Source organism: Podarcis liolepis, assembly GCF_965112155.1.
Source record: "Podarcis liolepis genome assembly, chromosome: 5".
Lineage (NCBI taxonomy): Eukaryota > Metazoa > Chordata > Lepidosauria > Squamata > Lacertidae > Podarcis > Podarcis liolepis.
This window is the reverse complement of record NC_139556.1, coordinates 4,021,241-4,045,612: the sequence shown is the minus strand read 5'-3', so window position 1 is coordinate 4,045,612 and position 24,372 is coordinate 4,021,241. Positions and strand designations below refer to the sequence as shown.

Here is a 24,372-nt window from a genome sequence, read left to right as displayed (position 1 = left end):
GTGGGAAGTATAGCAGGAGAGAGGCAAAGGACTCAGCTACGTTACTCAAAAAACAGCATTTTGAAAGCGTTATAAGCATGCAACACCTAGATGGTGCTGGAGAGCAAAGAAAAATTCTTTGTGATTTTCCATAGCTTTTTAATATTTTGTTATAACTATTTATTTTCTGACTTATTTATAGCGTGTTTTTTCCCCTGTGTGTAGATCCACCCAGAGACTACCTGAACACTTGGCCCAGCTTGACTCCACTATTTCAGAAAACTCTGGGGGGAAAATGGTTCACTTAATGTTAAATGGAAAATTTTGTTGTTAGTTTATGTTGGCGGATGAAGAGAAGCTAAGCCAGGGGAACTGAAAGTGGAGGGCAAGCCCATTGCTTCATTCAACAACATTAAAATAGATTGGCTTGGATTCACATTTGTGCTCAAAACTCTATAACCTATAAGCATGTAGAAAGGAGGGGAGGGCCTGGCTGGAATTCTCCAGCAGTTTGGGATGACCAGAAAATGGAAACCTTAGATTGTTTCTCAGAATATTTTTATGAGAATATTTTTATGAGATAGCCGGGGGTGGGGGTGGCCCTGCGTGCAGGCAGGCAAGGGATGACCCCAGTTTGGTAGGGCCTGGCGCTCCTCTCCACAGGTGTTGGGGTGATTCGCCTGCCAAAGGCTGTGTTAGCCAGCCAGGCTCCCCGCAGCGCAGGTGGGCAGGCAGCACTGGTGCCAAGGGCTGAGCTGGTGCAGCGGGCTCCATTCACCCTCCGTTCGCCTGCGCACACCCCCAGCCACAGACTAATAATAATAATAATAATAATAATAATAATAATAATAATATCTTTATTGTCATTGCCCCCTTCGGGGACAACGAAATTACTTGACTGCTCCATAAAAACACTAATTAAACAATACAGTATAATACAGCAAGGGAGATTAGATGACTTTCAAAGTCCGGGCTTCCCATTCAGGGCCGAGATCGCTCTGGAGAAGAAGCTGTTCTTAAGACGGCTCGTTCTTGTTTTCATCGTCCTGTATCTCCGTCCCGAAGGCAAGAGCTCGAAGAGACAGTGACCAGGATGCGATGGATCTTTTACTATGTCCAGTGCCTTCCTATGGCACCTTGTGGCACAAATCTGCTCTAAGGTGGAGAGTGGGCAGCCAACAATGCTCTCTGTTGCCTTAACAACCCTGCACAACCCCATCCTGTCCTGGGTAGTACAGCTTCCGTACCACACACATAAGCCATAAGTGAGCACGCTCTCAATGGCACAGTGATAGAAGGCATTGAGAGCGTGCTCACTTATGGCTTATGTGTGTGGTACGGAAGCTGTACTACCCAGGACAGCACTATGCTGCTGAGCCTTAAAAACATGCCCAGCAGAGAGCACTCTCTGTTGCAGCCCTAGAGAGGTGAGTCTGGCATCTACATTATGCAGTTTCTGTCATATGCTTTTTGGCACCTGAGACGTGTGTTTTGGGGGCCCACCTGATTCTTATGTCTGTAGTTTGTTTTCTATTGTTTTATTATTGTATTTTAAATTGTAAAGGCAAAGGTAAAGGATCCCTGACAGATAAGTCCAGTTGCGAACGACTCTGGGGTTGCAGCGCTCATCTCGCTTTACTGGCCGAGGGAGCCAGCGTTTGTCCGCAGGCAGTTTTTCCGGGTCATGTGGCCAGCATGACTAAGCTGCTTCTGGTGAAACCAGAGCAGCGCACGGAAACGCCGTTTACCTTCCTGCCAGAGTATTTATCTACTCGCACTTTGACGTGCTTTCGAACTGCTAGGTTGGCAGGAGCTGGGACCGAGCAACAGGAGCTCACCCGGTCGCAGGGATTTGAACCGCCGATCTTCTGATCGAAAAGCCCAAGGCTCAGTGCTTTAGACCACAGTGCCACCCACATCCCATTTTAAATTGTACCCCAAGGGTGTAGTCAAGGGTGCGTAATAAATTGGAAAAATAAATTAGTAATATTTCCAGGCTTCTCTCCTCTCCTTCAAATGTCACAACTGAGCAATAGATCGCTTGCTCCTCTCAGTTTCTATACAGTCATGAAGTGAATATTGCAGACGGGTAAAAACTTGCATCATGACAGTTTTGTTTGTAATCCTCATGAACAACTCTGTTTCCCACACAACCAGGTCTTCTCCAGATTGGAGAACAATTGAAAGCAGAAATTTAACATGATGAATAATATTTTTAGACAAATCACTGAGGTCTCAGTCCATCATACTTAAGAACCATAGTTGATTGTCTAAAATGCTGCTGTGCTTCTTCTGAAAACTGGAGAAATACGCATCTCCACTAGAGAGATTCACTGTCTCTGCCACAACTGGCAGAGAAGTATGGTGACAGTAAGCATTTTATGAGTCATTCATGCCTCTAGACTAGATCATTTCACATCTGACGCCACCCTCTGTGCAGTAGCGTTCTGTCGCCTCAATTGCATTAAGTATTGCAATATAAAGAAACAATTTATGGAAGAACTACAATGGCATTCTTATTTTTTCACACTGTATTAGGAACTGAAAAGGATGCGTGCCTGCAATACATAAAAATAAGGATGAACATAATCTGAAAGAGTGTCAAGAAATGCATACTTTATTTGGATTTCATTCTTAGCTCAGCTACTGTAGGTTGACTCCTGAACAGTAATTATTTGGAAAAGATTACATGTATTTAAAATAACTAATTTGCATACAAACAAGGTCATCTATCAAACCAATAAGCACGGACTACAAAATACCGGCAAAGTTATGAAATAAAACCTCCAGGGAAATTTCAGCTCTTATCTTAATCTCCAATGGAGGAAACTATGAAACAAATAAGAATTGCAACTTGCATAAATGAGATCACCCATATTCTGTGTTCAGAGTCTTTGATAAATATTTTTGTCCTGAATACTTTTTTGAAAAAAAGTCAAAGTGATGAAATTAATCTTTAGGGACATAATTACCATGACTCTTTCCTGCCAACTTCATGTTGCTCTGTTGTGAAATAGTTTTCATATGAAAAGCTATTTATTTTCACAAAGCAGTCAACATATTCATTTACATTTGCAGTGCTGAGCCACAATACAGTGGTGCCTCGCAAGACGAAATTAATCCGTTCCGCGAGTCTCTTCGTCTTGCTTTTTTTTTTTGTCTTGCGAAGCACGGCTATTAGCGGCTTAGTGGCTTAGTCGCTATTAGTGGCTTAGCGGCTATTAATGGCTTAGCGGCTTAGCGGCTATTAACGGCTTAGCGGCTTTAAGAAAAAGGAAACAAACTCGCAAGAACTCGCAAGACGTTTCGTCTTGCGAAGCAAGCCCATAGGGAAATTCGTCTTGCGAAGCGACTCAAAAAACGCAAAACCCTTTCGTCTAGCGAGTTTTTCGTCTTGCGAGGCATTTGTCTTGCGGGGCACCACTGTAGTTTTTCTCTGAGAGGTTATTAGTTTTTGGAAATCTTCATTGTTCGCAAAATATTCTGCATTTGTACAATTGCATAGACAAGGAAAATTACAAGCAGGTCTGAGCCAGTATTGGAACTGAAAATTCGATCAAGTGATTCTAGAGAGAGGCCCAAACAATTTGTGAGGAATAGCTTAGTCAGAAAGACAAGGCAGAAATAGATGTTATGCTTAACATGGAGCTCTCTTGTCTTTTCTTTCTCAAATTCTTACCCCTTTCCCCAAAACTGTTGTACTGTGACTGCGTCAGACCATACATTTCTCTGTCCTGATTCCGTTTCATTGGTAGCTTCTGGTGATGCAGAAAGATGCAGAAAGTGAGACTGAGTTTTACAGGCGGAGGACAAAGGAGTCATTTGCAGCAGCTGCTGCAAGTCAAGCAAACTGTCCAGTTCTGCCCTAATTGGTCTGCCCACGAGCAGAAATCTCTTTTCCCAACCCACAGCAGAAGTTTCCAGCAAAAAAATCCATCTGCTGATTCAAATTTCATCCAATTCAGTTTGCAGCAACATTCCTTCAGTGCTGTCAACCGCTCACTTCAATTAACAGTTCCAGATGCTGTCACATATGCATGTTTAAAAACCTGGTTCTGTGAGAACGGGGCTCGATTTTCATAATTAAATGTATTAGAAATAAGCCTTCAAAAAGCTTCCAGCTGGAAAGAAACATAGTTAATGGTCCAATCCTATCGCCTTTGGTGCATGGTAAAGAGAGGAAGGGTTGTGCCGAATATTTTTTTCTGTTTTAATCAGCATTTTATACCTTTTTTAAAGACTGTCTACCTGCTACACCACTGATGCAGCTCTTTAAAATAATAAAAATACTGATAATCAAAAGACTATCTTTTGAAATTCACACGTCCCCAAGTTTTTTGGTGCATACCATCAACCCCCAAAATGTATGGATAGGGGAAATTGCTTTGGGATATGCATCTATTAGGAGAACTCTTCGTGAGAATGCATACAGTTTTTCATGCCAACTCTATTTTCCCTTTCTTTTTCTTTGTGATTGGAAAAATGAGAAACCAAGAAAACTGTCAGATTCATCCACCCCTAGTACAAACTTACTCCCCCAAAACATTTAAAGAATGTCTGCATATGGCTTAAGTGATGTGTAAATTTACTAGGCCTAACTTTCTCTGGATTAATGTTGATGCTTTGCTAGACCTTTAAAGCAGCTTGGAGCATAAGCAGTTGCCATACATTATTGTTAAGTTGTGGGTGAACATATCAGACGACACAGCGATTTCTCCAAAGCAGCTCTTTATTTGTAAGCTGGAACAGAACTGAACTGAAGGCCTCAGTCAGCCTGCTTATATAGAGCTCCAGTACCTTGTTACTGTAACAACTTTCTAAAACTATCCAATCACTAAACGTCACTTTTGATCCTTCATTTGCATAACTATCTACAGTATCCCCCTGCTGGCCCAGGGTGAGAACTTCAGTACATAACAATTATATTGGACCATTGGTCCACCTCATTCAGTCTTGTCGAAAGCAGCTTTTCTCAGCCTTGGATCCCCAGATATTGTTGGACTACAACTGCTATCATTCCTAGCTAGCAGGACCAATGGTCCGGGATGATAGGAGTTGTAGTCCAACAACATCTGGGGATCCGTGGCTGAGAAAAGCTGCTGTCGACAAGACTGAATGAGAAGTGGCTCTCTAGGATTTCAGACTGGAGTCTCTCCCAGCCCTGCCCAGAGATGCTGGACCCTTTGCAAGCATAGCAGGTGCTCTGTCCCTGAGCTGCAGTTTCCCCCCTTCAAATTCCATCTTCACTGTCAGAGGCTGCATGTCAGCTGCTGGTTGGCCACTGTGAGAACAGGATACCACCCCATACATCATGTTTTTTCTCGTGAGAGCATGGCAGCCATTTTGGGCACCATGCTCTCTCGTGATCTTGCCCCGAAAAAGCACTTTTCCTGGGACTGTGATCTATTATGGGTCACGTGACTCACATGGGGGTGCAGCCACAGAAGGTGGCCTCCTGGTTTAGGGCCACATCATGTTGGAGGGCTGGACTAGATGGACCATTGGCCTGATTCAGAAGACTCTTGTTATGTTCCTGAACGTTAGGATCCGAAAATCAAGTTCTTCCTGTGAAGGGAAGCAGGAACTTGAAATGTCTAATTATAGTTCTATGAACTTCACACCAGACCATGCGATTCTGTGGAAAGGCTATAGTTAAGCAAAACAAAAACAAAAATGAAATGAAACCCAGAGAACTGGGGGAATCACTGCAGCCAAAAACAACAACAACATTATGTCTCATGAGCAGATGTCGTTTCTGTTTTGTACCTCCTAATTTTCTCCTTATTTCTTTTGGATTTCACCATCTGCATTTTAAAACACATAGGGAATGAAAAGAGCAACAGACCAAAGAAATGAATATATTTTCCAGTTGGCTGCCTATAGCAGGATATGACTGACTCATAGAATTTTAGTGTCACCCACAGGTTTTTAATGGGTATTTCTGGAAGATGGCAGGGAAGGCAACAAGTCAACTATTGATCAGCACCAGTGTTATGAATGGCACATGCCTAAACAGTGACAGGTGTGAAATGAATGACCTGGTTGCATTAACGCAATTCTTTGTAGGGCCGAAATGTTTCAAAGATTAATCTATTTACAGTAATTATTGAAAATATTTCGATTACAAAGGTAATTACAAAAGTTTTGATTATAAATTGAACAGTAGTGTTGTAAATAAAAATATGCCCTTTTCCCTTATGGGGTATCCAAGAGCCCATATAGAGTCCTTACATAGGTTCCCTATTGGTAGGAGAAAATAACAGAGGCCAACCAGAGAATATTGAGAAGCAAAGCAGCTAGTAAGATTGATCTTTATTGATCTGTTGCAACAGGGTACTCCCCTCACACGCAGGAGAGGAAGAGGACCCAGAACAATGGCCTGCAAGGCCTTATAAAGACTTTTGAAATTCCCCTTCTCTAGATCAGGACCACCCCCAGAAACATTATGCATACATCACAGAAGGGGTGTAACCGGTGTAACCTAAGACCACCCCTCAGATACATCCCACCTACATCACAGAAATTTAAATGTTGTTTTTCTCTTCTCCTTGTTTATCTCCTGTCTAGCAGGTTGCTTGATTGGATTTCTGGGGAGCCTGGCCATTCTTTTGTAGTGCTAAAATACTTATTTCCTGGGCCAGGTCACAGGCTCACACCTTATTCATATCTTTGAGACAGGATTTGTGAGGAAACAGACAATGGGGAGGCTTTTCCAGTTTAACCTTGCAGAGAAACATTTGCTCAGTTTAGGAATCAAAATGGTTCCAGGATGGCTTTCCTGTGTTGATCTATGTATGTGCAGTTATGAACATTACTATATATTTAAGACCATAAAATTCCTATCACATTATTCCCCCCTTTGGGGCTAGAATTTTTCTTAAAAATTTTTGCCCCACAAATAATAACATCGTATGTTGTAAATGGATGTCTTTGTATAAATATATCATATAAAAATAACACATGTTGCGTTTTGCTACTAAATTACTTGTGGCATTCTAACACTTTGGGAGGGACCATTTACTCAATAGTGTTCTATGCTTTACACCTAGCAGGAAGGTAAGGTCCACTAATGACTGAAAAGTGCAGTTTGCTTCCCCCCCGCCATTTTTGTGTTCTCAGGTGTCAAGGTAGCTCTTCTGTGGTCTCACACTGACATAGTGCTACAGCAACACATCCTGTCTGTTGAATCCCCTCAGGGCTTTCATTTAACCATGTCGCCTGGCATTCACCATAGCTGGCACAGGTTTGGGCATCTCGTGAGGGAGAGGTCTTCGCCTTGGCCTTTAGCTATGGGATTTTATTATAGGCTGTGGTCTTGTACTCATGGAAGTTGCTCACTTGCACTTAAAGGACCAAAAGCTAATTGCAGCCTGGATACACTTGCCCAATTCCAACTGAGTCCAATTTGAATTTATCTTGCCCCATGGTTCTCAACTCTTCAAACCAATCTGTTAAAAGAAAACCATTCTTAACAAGGGCAGTTGTCCAAATAAGTCAATTTAAGTCTATAAGGGATCATTCCTGCTAAACCAAAGCATATCCACCTTCATGTACCTGGTGTTTTATGGATCCATAAGTTTGTCATTGGCAAAACGAGGTTTAACACATATTAAAATGGATAGGGAAAGTTGGCAGAGTGCCAGGTGGAACAATGTGGTTATAAATTGATCTAAACATTGGACTACACAATAGTGTGAGCTATTAGAAAGTATAAAATGCATGTGAATTCTCCATTGGTGTGTAAGCAATAAGACATTAAACATAAAAACAGTTACACACAATAAATTGCCCCCCTTTGTGGAAATCACACTGTCAGACACATTTCAACATTCTTACATAATAACACATAATACAAAACAAAATAATTAAATATCTGTTGCATATCTTGACACAATTGTGATCTTTTACGTATGTATTTTTTGAATCCTGGAGCAGAGGCTTGAGGTTCAAGTGAAAAAATGTCCTTGCAATTCAACTCCTCCCCCCTTTGTCAGCCCCCCCCCGTCAGTCTATATCCTTTGAAAGAGATAGCTGTGGGCACTTTGAAAACTCTGTTGTTGCTGGTCTTGTGATGGGTTGACTGAGTTGAGGGGTTGTTGCTGGTTTTCATCTTTGCACATCTGTAGAAGTGATATCCTGTAAGGGGGCAGGGTTTTGGGGAGACTTAAACACAGTTAGACAAGAAAGGGGCAAAAGGCAAAAAGGATGTCCTCCAGTTTCCATGGGAAGCTGCAAATAATAACAATCTTAGTGGATTAAACATTTTATTCATTATCACATTTCCATATAATTACTGTTATTATCTGCTAAGTTTGTTTGCTTTCCTTCACTTAATTTTTGTTGTTGTTGTTCTTTTCATATTATAAAATAAAAAATTACTCCACATGTATAGAAAGAGAACTGTAAAAAATACAAAGGTTAAAAATAGAAAGAAAGCAAAAAATTAGATTACCAGTTAGATGAAAATGGACTTGACACAAAGACATCAGATTCAGAAAATAACTATTATTAAATAGTATAAAGATATTATCAAAACCACACATATTACTACTGGACTGGAAAAAAAAATGGGAAAACAATGGGGAAAACTTAAAATTCACCATGTGCTATCCAATAAAAGAACTTCATGAGACTGACTTTCAACATGTGATGAACATGTCCCCAAAGTAAAACACAAACACACAAAATGAGCTATGAGGAACCAAAAATAAATAAATGCTAAGACACACAATTAATAAGTAACCTGAAGTAATCTGTTTTGGCATTCTAACATCCCAAATGAAAATAAAAGTGTTTCTTGAGGTGACATCATCAGCTGTAATGTTAATACTGGGAAATGAGTTAATACCAAGAAAAAATGAATGGCAATTTTAAAGTTGTGCAAGTAACTTGCACTAGCCAAAATGACAGAATTAATAAATGCTCAGGCAAAAGGTAAACAATACCATTCCACAAACAATGTTTGGTTGTGCTTCGATTAATTTCATATATATAATGGAAGAACTGATAAAACGAACTTAATAAACGAAAACAAATTATTTGTAACCTAAAAAAATGTCAAAGCCACAAAGAGATAGATGGAAATCAACTAATATAGCAGGGATTCAGACTTGTTTTGCTGAACAGAAAGAAAGTGACTGTTTGCCTTTAAGGGAAGAAAAACAAAAAGAAAAACAAATGCAATTACTTTTTATAGAGTATTTAAATCACTGTTTGCATCCCCTCATTATCATTTGTGCTGTGGGAGAAAAGAAAGGACACTCTGTTAAAAGGGAAAATTATTTCATGTGAGCGGTCTGTCAGGAAATGCTGTTCCTAAAATGCATAGGCATATACACACCTGTTGAAAGGGAAAATTATTTTATGTGAGAGGTCTGTCAGGAAATGCTTTTCCTAAAATGCATAGGCATACACACACACACACACAAAAAAAAACAAAAAAAACTGTTATAAAATTTAAATCCCATGGGGGGGGAAACTACTCAAGAGAGGAACTCACAGTGGGAGTGCTTTGATATTTACCTGTGAAAAGAATTTGGCATGTCCAGTACTTCACTCTTTTGTATTAAGTAGCCCTTGGAGCAAAACACATTAAGGGTGATTTCCCTCAAGTTTTACATAAGGAAATTTGGAAAGGTTTCTCCCTGCAACACACTGCTCTCCAAGCCTTCTCTCCCCCCCCCTTCCTCTCTCTCTCTCTCTCTCTCTCTCTCTCTCTCTCTCTCTCTCTTTTTTAAGCTGATCTAGCCTCTGTGCATGTGAAGAGTTCATGCCTCAGCAAACCTTTTATACCATTGAAAATGTTGCATCTTTTGGCTCAATTAGAATAAGGAAGGGAAAGGTAAGGAGTAGATTTTTAAAATAGGGTTAGATTTTAAAACAAAAAAGAGAAACTCGGCAATTCAAGTATTCACCATTCAGCCCAAGCAAAGGAGTGCTTCCTTTATGTACAGGAAAGGGCTATCATTATTGGTCATTTTATCTGGTCATTCGCGGAACAATCAACCGCTCTCTTATTTATGAGTAAAAATGGCCAGGTAAGGAGTAGATTTTTAAAATAGGGTTAGATTTTAAAACAAAAAAGAGAAACTCAGCAATTCAAGTATTCACCATTCAGCCCAAGCAAAGTAGTGCTTCCTTTATGTACAGGAAAGGGCTAATATCCCTCTGGCCATTCGCGGAACAATCAACCGCTCTCTTATTTATGAGTAAAAATGGCCAGAGAGTTTAGAATTCATAGGATTTTTTATTTAGTTTTTTTAACATTCTCAGTCATGGTCAAGGCTAATTCTACTTAACTATATGAATTTTTATGTGCTTAAACTTTGAGTAGACTTTTAAGTCTGATTTTTGTAAATAATAGACAAAATGATAAACACTGTAATCACTTAAATGCCTGATACCACCAGTTCTGCTTCAAACATCACGAGCAAATCTGGGCTGAATTTCAACACATCAGCTACAAATTGGGAAAGTGGAAAGGGACCTGGGGTCATCTAGTCCAACCCTAAAATACAGGGTTCATAGCAAGATTTGTACTACCAGAAACACACACATTCATCTCTCACCTTTAAAAACAAAGAGCAAATCTGGGCTGGATTTCAACTCATCAGCCACAAATTGGGAAAGTTGAAAGGGACCTGGGGTCATCTAGTCCAACCCTAAAATGCAGGGTTCATAGCAAGATTTGTACTACCAGAGAGACACACACATACTTATGTACACAGACACAACTGGGGAAGAGACCACAAGCCATGCGCCTATCACAAGCCATGCGCCTATCATGTACTAAGGAAGAGGAAAATAAAAGTACCCAACCCTTTTAGCAGATCTTGAAGCTAGTTTGAGTGAGTGTTTACTTCCTTAGACTAAAGAGTGAAAGTTCCTAGATAAATTATCTTTAAAGACTGAAGTGAACATTTTTCCTAAGATAGGGAGAGGATCTCTTATAAAGCATAGTTAAAACAGCCATAGATTTGATTTAAAAGGAATACAAAAGTGACAATTTTTCCTGAACTTGCAGAGGAATAGTAAGCCTAATCTATGCCCCCCCCCTTGCAATTTCCTTTAAAGGAAGCTTACTCGGGAGTAAATTTACCTGGCACAGAATAAGAAGGAGAAGGGGAAAAAAACCCTGAAAGAGACAGAGTGAAACAAGGGGGGGCATTTTCTAAGAAAAGAGGCCAGGACGTCTTATAGAGACTGATATCAGGAGCCTTACAATAACTCTTCTGTCCAACCAAATCAAAGTTAAAACTGGACTCACATATTTCTTAGAAGGAACACCATACTTTCATAGGCATATGCTTAATGAAGTACATACACTGCATTTTAGCTTGAGAGAGCAGTTGGCTCAACTAGGCTTTTGCAGCAGAAACATTAGGTTAACTTAGACTGGAACACAGGTGTAGTCACAAACTTAAAAGTTACAAAACAACATCATTTACCATTAGACTTAAAATCACCCTCCTCACTTACTAGAGGAAGGAGGTGGGGTAATCCTCCTTTCAGAACATAAGTAGCACATATACAGGATTTTACCACTTGGGAGAAAAACTCTCTTTTAGAGCCTCTTTCAAATAACAAACATTTGCACACTTCATTCTCAATTTTTGTCTTGTTTAAGATTGATAAGGCTTCAACATGGCTTCCTTAGATTTAGAATTTGGAGCAAGCTTGCATTTTTATTTTAGGTGGCACATTTAAGATAAGCAGCTGCTGGATGTTACCTAAGTACAATTTAAACACAGGAAAAACGTTTCTTAAACACAAATTGAAGGGGACTGTCAGAGTCCAGGTGGGAAGTAAGCACCAACTGGGCTTCTTTCCCATCAGGAGTCTGTGGGTTCATTTCTTTTGATTGAGGTGCACCCATTTTAAGAATTTTTAATAGCGCTAGCTTTTACTTTTATACTGCAGTCGGGGTTTTATCCCCACTTTTCAGGAAACACAATAAATAACCCACAGTACACTCAATTTGGACAACTCCGAGAATTTGTACTGTGACACACCGCCGTTCGTCTGGCCTGACTTACTAGGCTGGTACAGCTGTTGGCCTTTCCTGGCTACTAAGCTAACAGTGCGGTCAGCGATCTCAAACCCCCCCCCTTTGGTCATTACTCAGCCAGGGAGCCCACAGCAACCTCCTGCCTCTTACAATCTAACCTGAGAGTTCCCTACTGGACGCTTGCGTAGCGCAGTGCCAGATTGGGACTCAGAAATGACAAAGAAGGAAAGGAATCAGGTGCCCTTGCTTTCTCCGCTCACAGGTCATCTCTAACAAAGATCGCCATGGCAGAGGTGCGGCTGCACCTGGGAGTTATAGTTTTGGGAATTATAGTTTTCAGTGCAGAAGAAATTGCACAACCTTTCTGGGCAAAACTCCGAAGGAATAGGTTGGCATACAGAATTAAGTGGAAGAAATCACACACAACCTTTGCCTGGGCATACTCCGAAAGGCTAGGGCTGGTGTTGAGATCGAGGGGACAGAAAGAAGGAGAAGGCAATTTTTAGATGAGGAAAAAAGTAGAAATTTTAGATTTGAAGGGAAAAGGAAGAATTAAAGAATTTTGGTTGCTGTGGTTTAGAGACCCCAACCCACTACCCGTGTTTCCTACTTAATACTCACTTCCGCATGCGCTGTTCCTGGTGATCCCACGATCTCTTGACTGGTTGTTTAAGGCCGGCCTGATCAAGCTTTGCTTCCTCTGGTTAGCCCCGCTGAAACTCCAAGTTATTTCCAGACCCTGGGACCGATGGAAGACTGGTTATTCCTCCTGGCAAACTGCCTGGTGCGCGCTGGATAACCAGTCCTTCCTCGCTTCCAGAATCCGGGTAACCAAAAGTCCCTTCGTGCGTGGTCGCCATCTGTTGTAAATAAAAATATGCCCTTTTCCCTTATGGGGTATCCAAGAGCCCATATAGAGTCCTTACATAGGTTCCCTATTGGTAGGAGAAAATAACAGAGGCCAACCAGAGAATATTGAGAAGCAAAGCAGCTAGTAAGATTGATCTTTATTGATCTGTTGCAACAGGGTACTCCCCTCACACGCAGGAGAGGAAGAGGACCCAGAACAATGGCCTGCAAGGCCTTATAAAGACTTTTGAAATTCCCCTTCTCTAGATCAGGACCACCCCCAGAAACATTATGCATACATCACAGAAGGGGTGTAACCGGTGTAACCTAAGACCACCCCTCAGATACATCCCACCTACATCACAGAAATTTAAATGTTGTTTTTCTCTTCTCCTTGTTTATCTCCTGTCTGGCAGGTTGCTTGATTGGATTTCTGGGGAGCCTGGCCATTCTTTTGTAGTGCTAAAATACTTATTTCCTGGGCCAGGTCACAGGCTCACACCTTATTCATATCTTTGAGACAGGATTTGTGAGGAAACAGACAATGGGGAGGCTTTTCCAGTTTAACCTTGCAGAGAAACATTTGCTCAGTTTAGGAATCAAAATGGTTCCAGGATGGCTTTCCTGTGTTGATCTATGTATGTGCAGTTATGAACATTACTATATATTTAAGACCATAAAATTCCTATCACAGTAGGTTGTTGTTTTTTTTAAAAAAAGCAATTGTCTTTTTTTTAAAAAAAAGGTATGTATGACAAGGGTCCATGGTTATGGTTAGACTGTTTGGGCTAGGACTCTGCTCAAATCCCCACTGAACCATGGCACTCACCCTGTGAGTTTGGGCCAGGCACCCTCTCACAACCTGGCCTGCCTCACCAAATTGTTCTGAGGACAAAGTAGTGAGGTGGGTAACCGTAATATATTGCCTTGAGCCCCTTGGAGGCCAGTCAATAAGATAAATAAATAACTAAATTTCTGAACAGACATTCCTCATAGAGGCAGGGATTTCTCTTCCCAGGTGGTAACTGATCTATAATTTGTGCTGATGAGCAAGGAAGCTTCGCTCCTGCAGCGTTCATGCAGTGTTCAGGGCAACCCCTAGGGAGAATGTTCCTCTCTTTGGAAGAATTAGTTTAGCCATATGGAACTTTGTGTGGATGCAATCAATTAAACCAAATATCGTTTTCATCTAAGATCATCTCAGTTCTGGTCCTTTGGCTCAAGCATTTGAGCCTGTGGTCATAAATTTCAAAGTGATTTTTATCTCAGTGACTGTACTTTTTTTGGAGGGGGGTGTGAAAAAGTCACCTCTCCCTGCCAGGACAAAGTGCAGTAACCTTCTCCTGGTATCCGTTATGTGTGTGGGCCCAATAACAAGGCAAAGGAACTAAGCTATGGGGGACATACTCCTCTTCTTTGCTGTGCTCTGTTGGTGCTGTGGTGGTAGAAATGCTCTGCAGGTGGGGGCCCCCCACAAAAAATGGGGGGTCGAGGAGGGTCATTTGTACGGGAGTAAGAAATGCCCCTATTTTCATCTGAGAAATGTTGGAAGGTATGCTTTTACTTCCCCCACAAAAAGCCCTTGGCTCAATTTATCTGCCATTTGGAAGGCGCGATCCACTCCACATCAGCTCCTGCGTCAGTAAATTTCATTCTACTTTGATCAAATGTGGGGAAACGGCAGCTGTTTTTAGGTTTCCCATTATAGTGAATCAGTACCAACTTACTTTCATTTTATACAGAGCAGCCCAGAACCTGAAATGGAGATTGGAGTGAAGATGGCACACAGCAACTCAGAAACAGACAGGGATTTTGTAAAATGCAAGAGTAATCTTCAGGCCCATGCACACCCCTAGCAACTACTGCGTTATGAAAGACTTGTGGGACTTGGCAAAATAGTGGCAATGGTACAACTCAAATGATCCTAAAGAACAATCTAGAACTTCATCATCTCATGTTTCCACAGTGATTGATCCAAACATGCTCCTGTGATTTTGTGTCTAGAGTTGTTGTTATATAAAGAGGGGTTGTTAAATGCTTCTGTCCAGAGGTCTAATTAAGCCCAGTACAGGTCACAGTTTGGCCTGCCAGGCCATTTCCTACAAATGCCAACTGCTCCCTCCCACCTGATGTGATATATGACATTAGTTGTGGGACACATGATACATATTAAAGAGGATCAATCACTGAAAGCACATCTTCAAAGGAGCTTGCTGTAACTGCCCATCAACTGCTAAGTGGGTACAGCAACCTTCTTTTAATTTCCATAGGTGTCCATCACCTGGCATCATTATGCCACCTGGTGACTGACAGATGAGTAGTCCTGCCCACCCGCTGAAGTTGGCCCACGGGGGCTGAGTGGTTTTAGAATCTAGCCCACCAGCCAGATCCAGTTCTCTAACAACTCTACCATAATGATATACAAGAATCAGTGTGTGTGTGTGTGTGTGTGTGTGTGTGTGTGTGTGTATTTCTGTGGTGGTGTGATTTGGCTTGGTATGGCTGCTTTAAAATATGTTACATGAAGTTGCACTATCCAAAGGACTTTCAGTCTGTTTCTGTTGGGGTAGCACTCAGTTTAAAGAATGAAAACCAGAATTTAGGATCTTCAGGTGGTGGCTGTGACCAGGAATGCTTTTGTATAGCTTAGGGTGCTGTTTTTTTGATTATTTGATTATTTCTTAAAAAATTAAGTGTTAGATGGCTTGGGCATTTTTTGAAAATAGAAACATGGTTGAGTAGCAGCTACAGAGTCACAGTTTACAATTCACACTGTTTCTGAAACACAAGTCCAAAATGTAGGCAGATTGCTATTAAGTACATCCTTTGCCCAAATGAGCAGCATCAGTTCATCAGATTAGCTGTTCTAGTGAGCTTCATTATGAACCCCAAAATTTGGGATCCCCTCCAAACTGGTGCCGAGGTTTTGCAGCTGTTTTTGCAGAGAAAGCCCTGTGTTTTTCAGTGCCCCACAAACTGAGCAATTGACACGGGTATCACCCCAAACCCCAGTCATCCATTTCACAACTTTGAACTTTGGCATTAACTTAGAAGCCCAACTTCATGTATTCCTTGATGTGTTTTCTGCAAAACTATTCTCAAACTTTGGTTGCAAAACACTGCAAAACCTTTGCCAAATTTGGGTTCTGGTTTGGAGTAAATCGGACAATGTTGGATTTGGGGGTGTTAAATACAAATCTTGGTTTAATATATCAATTACTCAGTTTGTGGGGTACTGCAGAATGTGGGGTTTTCTCTGCAAAATGCCGCAAAACTTTGGCACCAGTTTGAAGGGGATCCCAAATTTTGGAGTTTGTAGTTAATGAGGCTGTTCTAGTAAATGCATAATCTTATGTCTGTTTACCAAATAGCTATGAGTATGAAACAATTTACAGATAGACCCTGTATATGCAAATATAAAACAAAAATGTGAACTAAAGAATATATTCACTGCATAATGAAAATGCAAAGGGTAGCAAGGCCCAAGGCATAGCATAAGAGAGGAAATGGAAGAATAATATGCACTTTAACTGCCAAAACATCTGAATTGGATGGTAATTGCTTAAAACCTTGTATTTAATTAGCACCCTGGGTGTTTCTGAGCCAGCTGTATCCATATGTTTGCAAGTTAGTAGCTGAATTACAGTTCTAATTACCATATTCTATACATAAACTGATATTAGGGCCCTGACAGATGACAAACAAGTACAGTATAGGGTTGCTTCTCTGTCTCCAAGGCCCTTGGCTTTTCCTCTGAGCTTCACAACCAGATGATTCTGAACAAGGCACGTTTTTGCTTCCGTTAACAGCTGTGCAAAGTTTCCTTGACATCCCAACAACACCAAAGTACATAGTTCACTTTGGCCCGTTCTCAGGTCCTCCCTTCAGCAACTCAGGAAGGCCGTTGTAGGAAGATACCTTACAAGGAGAGGAAATGCCCCGGTGGCTCTGGGCAGCAGGAAACAACGGAGCGTGCCCTTCTTCACTGCCAGTATTATATAGACATTCGAATTAGGTTTATCCAGCCCATCTTATATAAGTTTCCTGGGCGTTCAGAACACCACAACATCTCCCTATTATTACAGGATGAGAGACCAGAAGTCACATATTCAGTCGCCAGATTTTGCACTGCCATGATAGATATTCGACGAAGAACAGTCTATGCTACAATTCAGTCCTAAACTGAAGGCCCGTATTGTTAGATCCGCACTTCTGAAGCCCATCCCATATAGCTGTGTTAACCGATCTTTTAATTTTTCTTATAAATTTTTACTCACCCATTCTATGCTTAATTAAGTATTCTATGTGTATGTTTAAATCTACATTTGGTTCTTGCTCCTATTTATTTAATAATTATTCACTTAGATTCATACTATTATGCTATTTATTTAGCTGTTTTGCTTAGAGGTTTTTTTTTAATTTGATATCCCGCTTTATCACTGCCCTAAGGAGTCTCAAAGCGGCTAACATTCTCCTTTCCCTTCCTGCCCCACAACAAACACTCTGTGAGGTGAGTGGGGCTGAGAGACTTCAAAGAAGTGTGACTAGCCCAAGGTCACCCAGCAGCTGCATATGGAGGAGCGGAGAGCCGAACCCGGTTCCCCAGATTACGAGTCTACTGCTCTTAACCACTACACCACACTGGCTTATGCTGGTCTACGACCATAATAAAGTACTTGACTTGACTAAAATATTTGTGGCTGCACAAAGACATGGGCACTTGTGGTCTTTCACAATATGGAAGACCTCTGCAAGCCAGGGAAGGTCTAGAATTGTATTTTGCCATTAGGCAGTAGAATGACTGTTTACCAAGCATTAGTTTGCAATGGTCCACCATGATGTCACTTGGTAAACTGGGCACATGAATCCTTAGAAACTACTCCAGATTAAGTTTTCCAAGGGACATTTGGTGGACTGGGCCTGCATAGATCAAATCACCAGAGGATGAGCTCTCAAATGCTGGGATGCCTTGGCTTATTCTACCAACTGGTAAGAAAGATTTTATCACACATCCAAGTGCAGTTATTTGTAGCAAGATGGCCATCTGCACAGTTTTCCTGTATCACTCTGACAAATGGTTTGCTCTGTTGCAGATTTGTCCCAGCAAGCTTCTGAATTGTTAGCTGGGTGGGGCCAGGAAGTGGTTAATTGCTCTGTACAGGAGGGCATCTAGACAGCATCTCAAAAAGCAGACACATTACCTTGACAACAAAGATCCGTATAGTTAAAGCTATGGTTTTCCCAGTAGTGATATATGGAGGTAAGAGCTAGACCACAAAGAATGCTGGAGAATTGATGCTTTTGAATTATGGTGCTGGAGGAGACTCGTGAGAGTCCCATGGACTGCAAAAAGATCAAACCTCTCCATTCTGAAGGAAATCAGCCCTGAGTTCTCACTGGAAGGACAGATCGTGAAGCTGAGGCTCCAAGACTTTGGCCACCTCATGAGAAGAGAAGACTCTGGAAAAAAACTCTGATGTTGGGAAAGATGGAGGGCACAAGGAGAAGGGGATGACAGAGGATGAGATGGTTGAACAGTGTTCTCAAAGCTACCAGCATGAGTTTGACCAAACTGCGGGAGGCAGTGGAAGACAGGAGTGCCTGGCGGGCTCTGGTCCATGGGGTCACGAAGAGTCGGACACAACTAATCGACTAAACAACAACAACAGGAGGGCATCGTGTCAAAGGCGTGGCTTCCCCTTTTGTGGGGAAGGTGATCAGCCAGCTACAGACATGCCCACTGTTGATTCCCATTTCCCTTTGGAATGATGAGAACAAGCAACAAGGAACGGGGTGGAAGCAGCTCAGGAAGCACAATCTCTTGGCCCAGCCCTGCCTTTGGGTAGATAAAAGTGGTGGAATCCAGCTGTGTTGTGTGCCTTGGAAGGAAAATTACTTTGACTGGAAAAAGGTTTTAAATGCTTTAAACTTCAATTCTGTAATTTTTTATATATTTTCTTTTTGTATTATACAATACAGTCTCCACAGAGAAAAGAACAATTTTATTTTGCATGGTCTTAGAACACTGGCATATAGGTTCTCCACAGACAGGCTTGTGAAGCTGGTGGGAGAGCTTTGCTTTCTTTTCCCCTTAGGTATGAAAAGAAGGGAGACAAGGTTTCATCAAAAGTATTTTCCTTTATAACCTCATTTGCAACTCTTTTAAGCCCAGTTAGTTGTTCTGAACTAGCTATATCCCAAATATTATTAAACCATATCTCAAGAGGTAGCTCCACCTGGGAATTCCACTGATACACTATCACTAGATGTGCAGCTACCAATAGAAAACGAATTAAATCCTTATGCTGGATTGAAATCTCGGTTTAGTGAAAGCAAGGTTTGTCGAGAGAAGTTGTTTAACAATTTTGGATATAATATTGAAGATCCCGGTCCAATTTTGCATTCCCACCAAGCATAAAAATATGCCCCAAGGTTCCCGCAGCCCCTCCAACAAAGGGGGGGGGGGTTAGAGATTTATTGATTTTGGCTAGAGGAACCGGAGTCCAGTGCCACTTGAGAATGACCTTCAGAGAAGCTTCTTAAAGGCGAGATAGAATAGTTTTTAAGGATGGGGTCCTCCATATGCCATCCCACTTAGTGCTGTTAATTTTTTTGCTTCTATCTGTCTCCAATACTGAATGCAGACCCTTTGCATTCTCCATATAGTGTTCCATGATCCTACACTTTGTCAAAGGGAAACTCCCCACCGGAGTAGAAATCATATATCAAACAGATGGAAAGCTCTTCAATCTGAGCAGGCTGAAAGCAAAGAGTAAGGTTACCGTAACTTCCGTCATAGAGCTTCAGTATGCTGATGGCAGCGTAGTGTGTGCACACTCACAGGATGACCTCCAAACTATCCTAAATATCTTTGCAGAACCTTACGAAAAGCATGGCCTATCACTTAACATGCAAAAAACCAAAGCGCTGCACCAACAAGTACAAAATAACCCCTCTGCAGCACCACAAATCCAACTCAATGGTGCAACGTTGGAAAATGTCAATCACTTCTCCTACCTAGGCAGAAATCCAGCATCGCCTGAGCTCTGCGAGTGTGGCTTTCTCCCGATTGAAGTGCAGAGTGTTTGAGGAGTGGGAGATTTGCAGGGAAACCAAACTGCTTGTTTACCAACCTTACCATATGCTTGTGAAACATGGACCACTTATAAACTCCATCTCCAACTCCTCGAAGGTTTCCATCAACGGTGTCTCCGAAAAATTTTACACATCACTTGGGAAGACAGGAAAACTAATATCAGTGTACTGGAAGAAGCAAAGATCACCAGTGTTGAAGCAATGATTCTTCAAAATCAACTTTGTTGGACTGGTCATGTTGTGCGGATGCCTGATGATCGTCTTCCAAAGCAACTACTCTATTCCGAACTTAAAAATGGAAAGCATAATGCTGGTGGTCAAACAAAAGAGGTTTAAAGACTGTCTCAAGGCAAATCTAAAAAAAATGTAGTATAAACACTGACAACTGGGAAACACTGGCCTGCGAGCGCTCCAGTTGGAGAACAGCCTTTACCAAAGGTGTCATGGGCTTTGAAGACACTTGAACTCAGGATACAAGGGAGAAACGTGCTAGGAGGAAGGCACACTTGGAAAATCCACACCATGATCAACTCTCACCAAGAAACCAATGTTCCCACTGTGGAAAGACATGTGGATCCAGAATTGGCCTGCACAGTCGCTTACAGAGTCATTGTTAAAACCGTGTTTATGGAAGACAATCTTGCTCGGCTATGAGTGATTGCCAAAGAAGAAGAAGAAGAAGAAGAAGATAGATAGATAGATAGATAGATAGATGGATAGATAGATAGAAATTTCTATCAAATTTGATAAAATCAATTTTGATAACATCACTGACTCTTGCTGTGGTCATAATGAATCATAAAATCATAGAATTCAAGAGCTGGGAGGGACCCCAAGGGTCATCTAGTCCAACCCCCTGAAATGCAGGAATAGGCAGGTCTCCCATATGGAGCTCGAACCTGCAGCCTCGGTATTATCAGCAGCACGCTCTATCCAACTGAGCTGTGAGTCACAGAACAGGTTGCATCTTTCACACCGATGAGTTGAAGGTGACAGAGGAGTTCGCGGTGATGGATTTGCAACCCCTGGCTTGGAAATAAACTGAACTACTTTCCCCAATTTGGGAAGCAGCTCAGGGTTTTTCTGAGCCTGCCTAAAGTGGCCATCTTTACATTTGCCCATCCATTTCAGCTGCTCTCACTTGTCCTCAATGCCATGTTCTTTCAGCAGGGAAAGTGCAGCAGCGGGAGCACTAAATGGGTTGTACCTCTGTGCCTGCAGTGTCCCAGCTGCCCCACTTCATTCCTGGTGGTCATCGCAGAGTCAGTGCTGGTGGCAGGGGGCAGGGGCAGGGGCAGGGGCATCAAAGCTGATGACACATGCACAGAAATGTTTCAGGGAAAAGAAAATTAAACTTTGTGTTAAACAGTACTTATGCCAAAAGATTCTGCAGACTTTACCCCCAAAATAGAAAACTCTCCTTTGTTTTGAATGCATGCTTCAAGCAAGACTTGCTCTCTGGAGCCATAACTAAAACAATCTCTGTCAATCCTAGTCCCTTTTTCAGGAAGGTAGAAGGGCGGGAAGGTTATATGTCTGGGAACAGAAGTGCAAACAGAAGGAATCTTTCTCTTATCCTGTGAAGTAAACGTCACACTCTTGACAAAATAAATGATAAATCATTAGCGAATCAGCTTCCATGCATTGTGAAACACCAGCAAGGTTGGTCTTTAAAAAGTCAGTCCTTGACGTATGACTTGGGCATCATTAGCCTTGTTTTCAAGGGGTGAGGAGAGACAGGCCTGTGGTTATAATGCCAGTCCTAGGGCTGAAGATAGACTGTAATTCATTTTGCCTTATACCAGCAGTTTATACCAGTATAAACACTGTGAAAGTTGCAAGTAGACAGTCAGCTCTAGGGGCTGGGGAGGAGGCAGCATGAGAGTGGACTGGAGGTTGTGGCATCCCAAAATAATGGGATTAGACTTCTGAAGGAAATGTAGTGAAAACATTTACAGGAGGTCTAAGTCTGCAAAGGTGGGGAGACAGATAGACTGGGAATTCGGCTGAGAAGTGCAGTATTTGGTGGTGTTGATGGCCTATCTACACAGCCAGATAAAGCCAAAATCTTACTGGAGTCCAGGCACAGATAAACCTGAAAGTAAATATAACAAGGACTGTTGCTCAGTAAAGCAAACCAATCACGCAGCATGATATGGTGACAAACACATTTTTGATAAAAGTGTCCCTTACAAAGATGTTCAGAACTCCTACTAAAGTTGGGACAAGCCATCTGTGGCCCCTGCCCTCTTCCTGCTGCAATTCCTCACCTCCTTCCTAAGTTTCCATGTGGGGCACTTAGTGCTCTCTGCTCCAGGGGTCAGCAAACTTTTTCAGCAGGTGGCTGGTTCACTGTCCCTCAGACCTTATGGGGGGCCGGGCTATATTTTGAAAGAAGGAGGAGGAGGAGGAATTCCTATGCCCCACAAATAACCAGAGATGTGTTTTAAATAAAAGCACACATTCTACTCATGCAAAAACATGCTGATTCCCGGACCATCCGTGGGCCGGATTTAGAAGGCGATTGGGCCGGATCCGGCCCCCAGGCCTTAGTTTTCCTACCCATGCTTTGCTCATCATAGCATTTAAGAAAGAGGAGCAGGCATGCAGAATTCCTTCATTTGTATCTCACCATCAGACTGTCAACAAAGGGGATTGCAGATCCATATAAAGCAACAGAAGTTAACATCCATAGAAATCAGATCCCCGAAAAACCTTATGAAGCATAGACCAAGGGTGGGGAATGGGACCACCCCCACCCCCACCCCCACCAGTCTCCTGACACCAGGTGATTTGACACCTACTGTCACCTCCTTTGAGGATGCACTTTCCATGCTAGCCAGGTGAACACACTGGGAACACATCTTCAAAGAGGCTTAGCAGCTCATCGGTAGCTACAGGGAGCCCCTTTGAAGTCTCTGCAGAGGGGGAAAGGCTCCTAACACCGGAGCATTTTGCAGAAAGCAGTTTGTATTAAAAGTGCTTCTTCCAGGGCTTTGAATACAAACTGCTTCCTTTGGAAAGAAAAAAGAAATACTGGAAACTCAACCCAGTTGAGAGATCCATGATAAGCTAAGCAGAGTCCTCTGCCAGGTTTTAGGAAACAGAGGGACAATCTGAAAGGGTAGCCAAGGCACCTTCTAAGTTACTCTGGACATCTTATGAGGATGACTGGCACCTGCACGAGGGAAAGGGAGTCTCTTTCCCCCACGCCAAGGGTTGCGTTCTCTCAGGAGAAGTGACCAGGAGCTGCAGACTAGTGGGCAGGAAGGCAGCTTCAAAAGACCCAGCATCTCTGAAATCAAGATTACTTCCTGACAGTAAGAGCTGTTTGACAGTGGAATTTGCTGCCAAGGAGTGTGGTGGAGTCTCCTGCTTTGGAGGTCTTTAAGCAGAGGCTTGACAACCATATGTCAGGAGTGCTCTGATGGTGTTTCCTGCTTGGCAGGGGGTTGGACTCGATGGCCCTTGGGGTCTCTTCCAACTCTATGATTCTATGATTCTAAGATGGGAGGGTGTCACCCATTACTGGTTTTTGTGTGGTTGTTGTGACTGCTGTATGGACCGATACTTTTTTATTCACTCATTCCCCCATTCACTGCTTGAATTTTGCTACTGTTATCTATAGAACAGGCTAGTTAAAAGGCCTCATCCTGTGTCAGGGCCTGCCATAACGCGAGGCAACTTGAAGTGGCTGCATCAAGTGGCGGAGAACAACAGCAGGATGCTGTGAGGACGGAGCCTGCCTCCCCTCAGTGTCCCCTCTTCAGTCTGGAAATGAGAGGGGGTGTCATCTTGACCTCTGCCTCAGGCAGCAAAACGCCTTGTGCCAGTCCAGGCTGCAGCCCTGCAAAAGCTGAAGAGCGGGAGAAATACCTTCCCTTTGAAAAGGAACCTAATTTGAACGGGATGTTAGAACCATCTCTTCTTTTGTCAAAACCTGTCATTTCCTTTCTCCTTTTCTCACATTATGGAAAGTGGGGCTTATTTTCCTATCTCCAAGTGGAAACAAAGATTCTACTTACTGTATTTAGTTTTGTGGCTTCGTGCTGCACCCTTCAAGCGAAATGCAAAAGGGCTGCCTATAATGAGCTCCTCACTTGCCGTTACCTGAAGACCATAATTGCTACTTCCTTAGAACAGGAATGAAAGCTTTTCATTGACCATGGCTCGGTTGCTGTGGCAACGGGCTTTGCTGTTTACCACCTCACAATGTGACATAGAGAAAGAGGGTAAGAAAAAGCCCCCCCCCCCTTGCTTCAAGAAGCGATAGCAGGTATGTGCATTTTCTGCTCTCCAATTTGCAGATGGTTTCTAAAAGAGGATCAAAATGTGCTCCCTTTCCTAATGGCCCTCTTAAGGAAGAAGACGCACTTGTCAGACGAACAAAGCCTGATCTTTCTCAATGCCACCTCCAGTCATTCTGCTCAAGTAGTTGTTGT

General features: G+C 42.3%; 1 long non-coding RNA gene across 1 annotated transcript; it reads right to left on the bottom strand.

Moving 5' to 3' along the window:
• Positions 1-3,401: 3,401 nt before the first annotated feature.
• Positions 3,402-24,030, bottom strand: LOC310707050. Its single transcript, XR_014526300.1, has 3 exons — positions 23,956-24,030; positions 5,406-5,544; positions 3,402-3,737 (listed from the first exon to the last, which is right to left on the bottom strand). It is a non-coding gene; the product is annotated as an uncharacterized lncRNA (long non-coding RNA).
• Between the last annotated feature and the right edge of the window lie 342 nt (positions 24,031-24,372).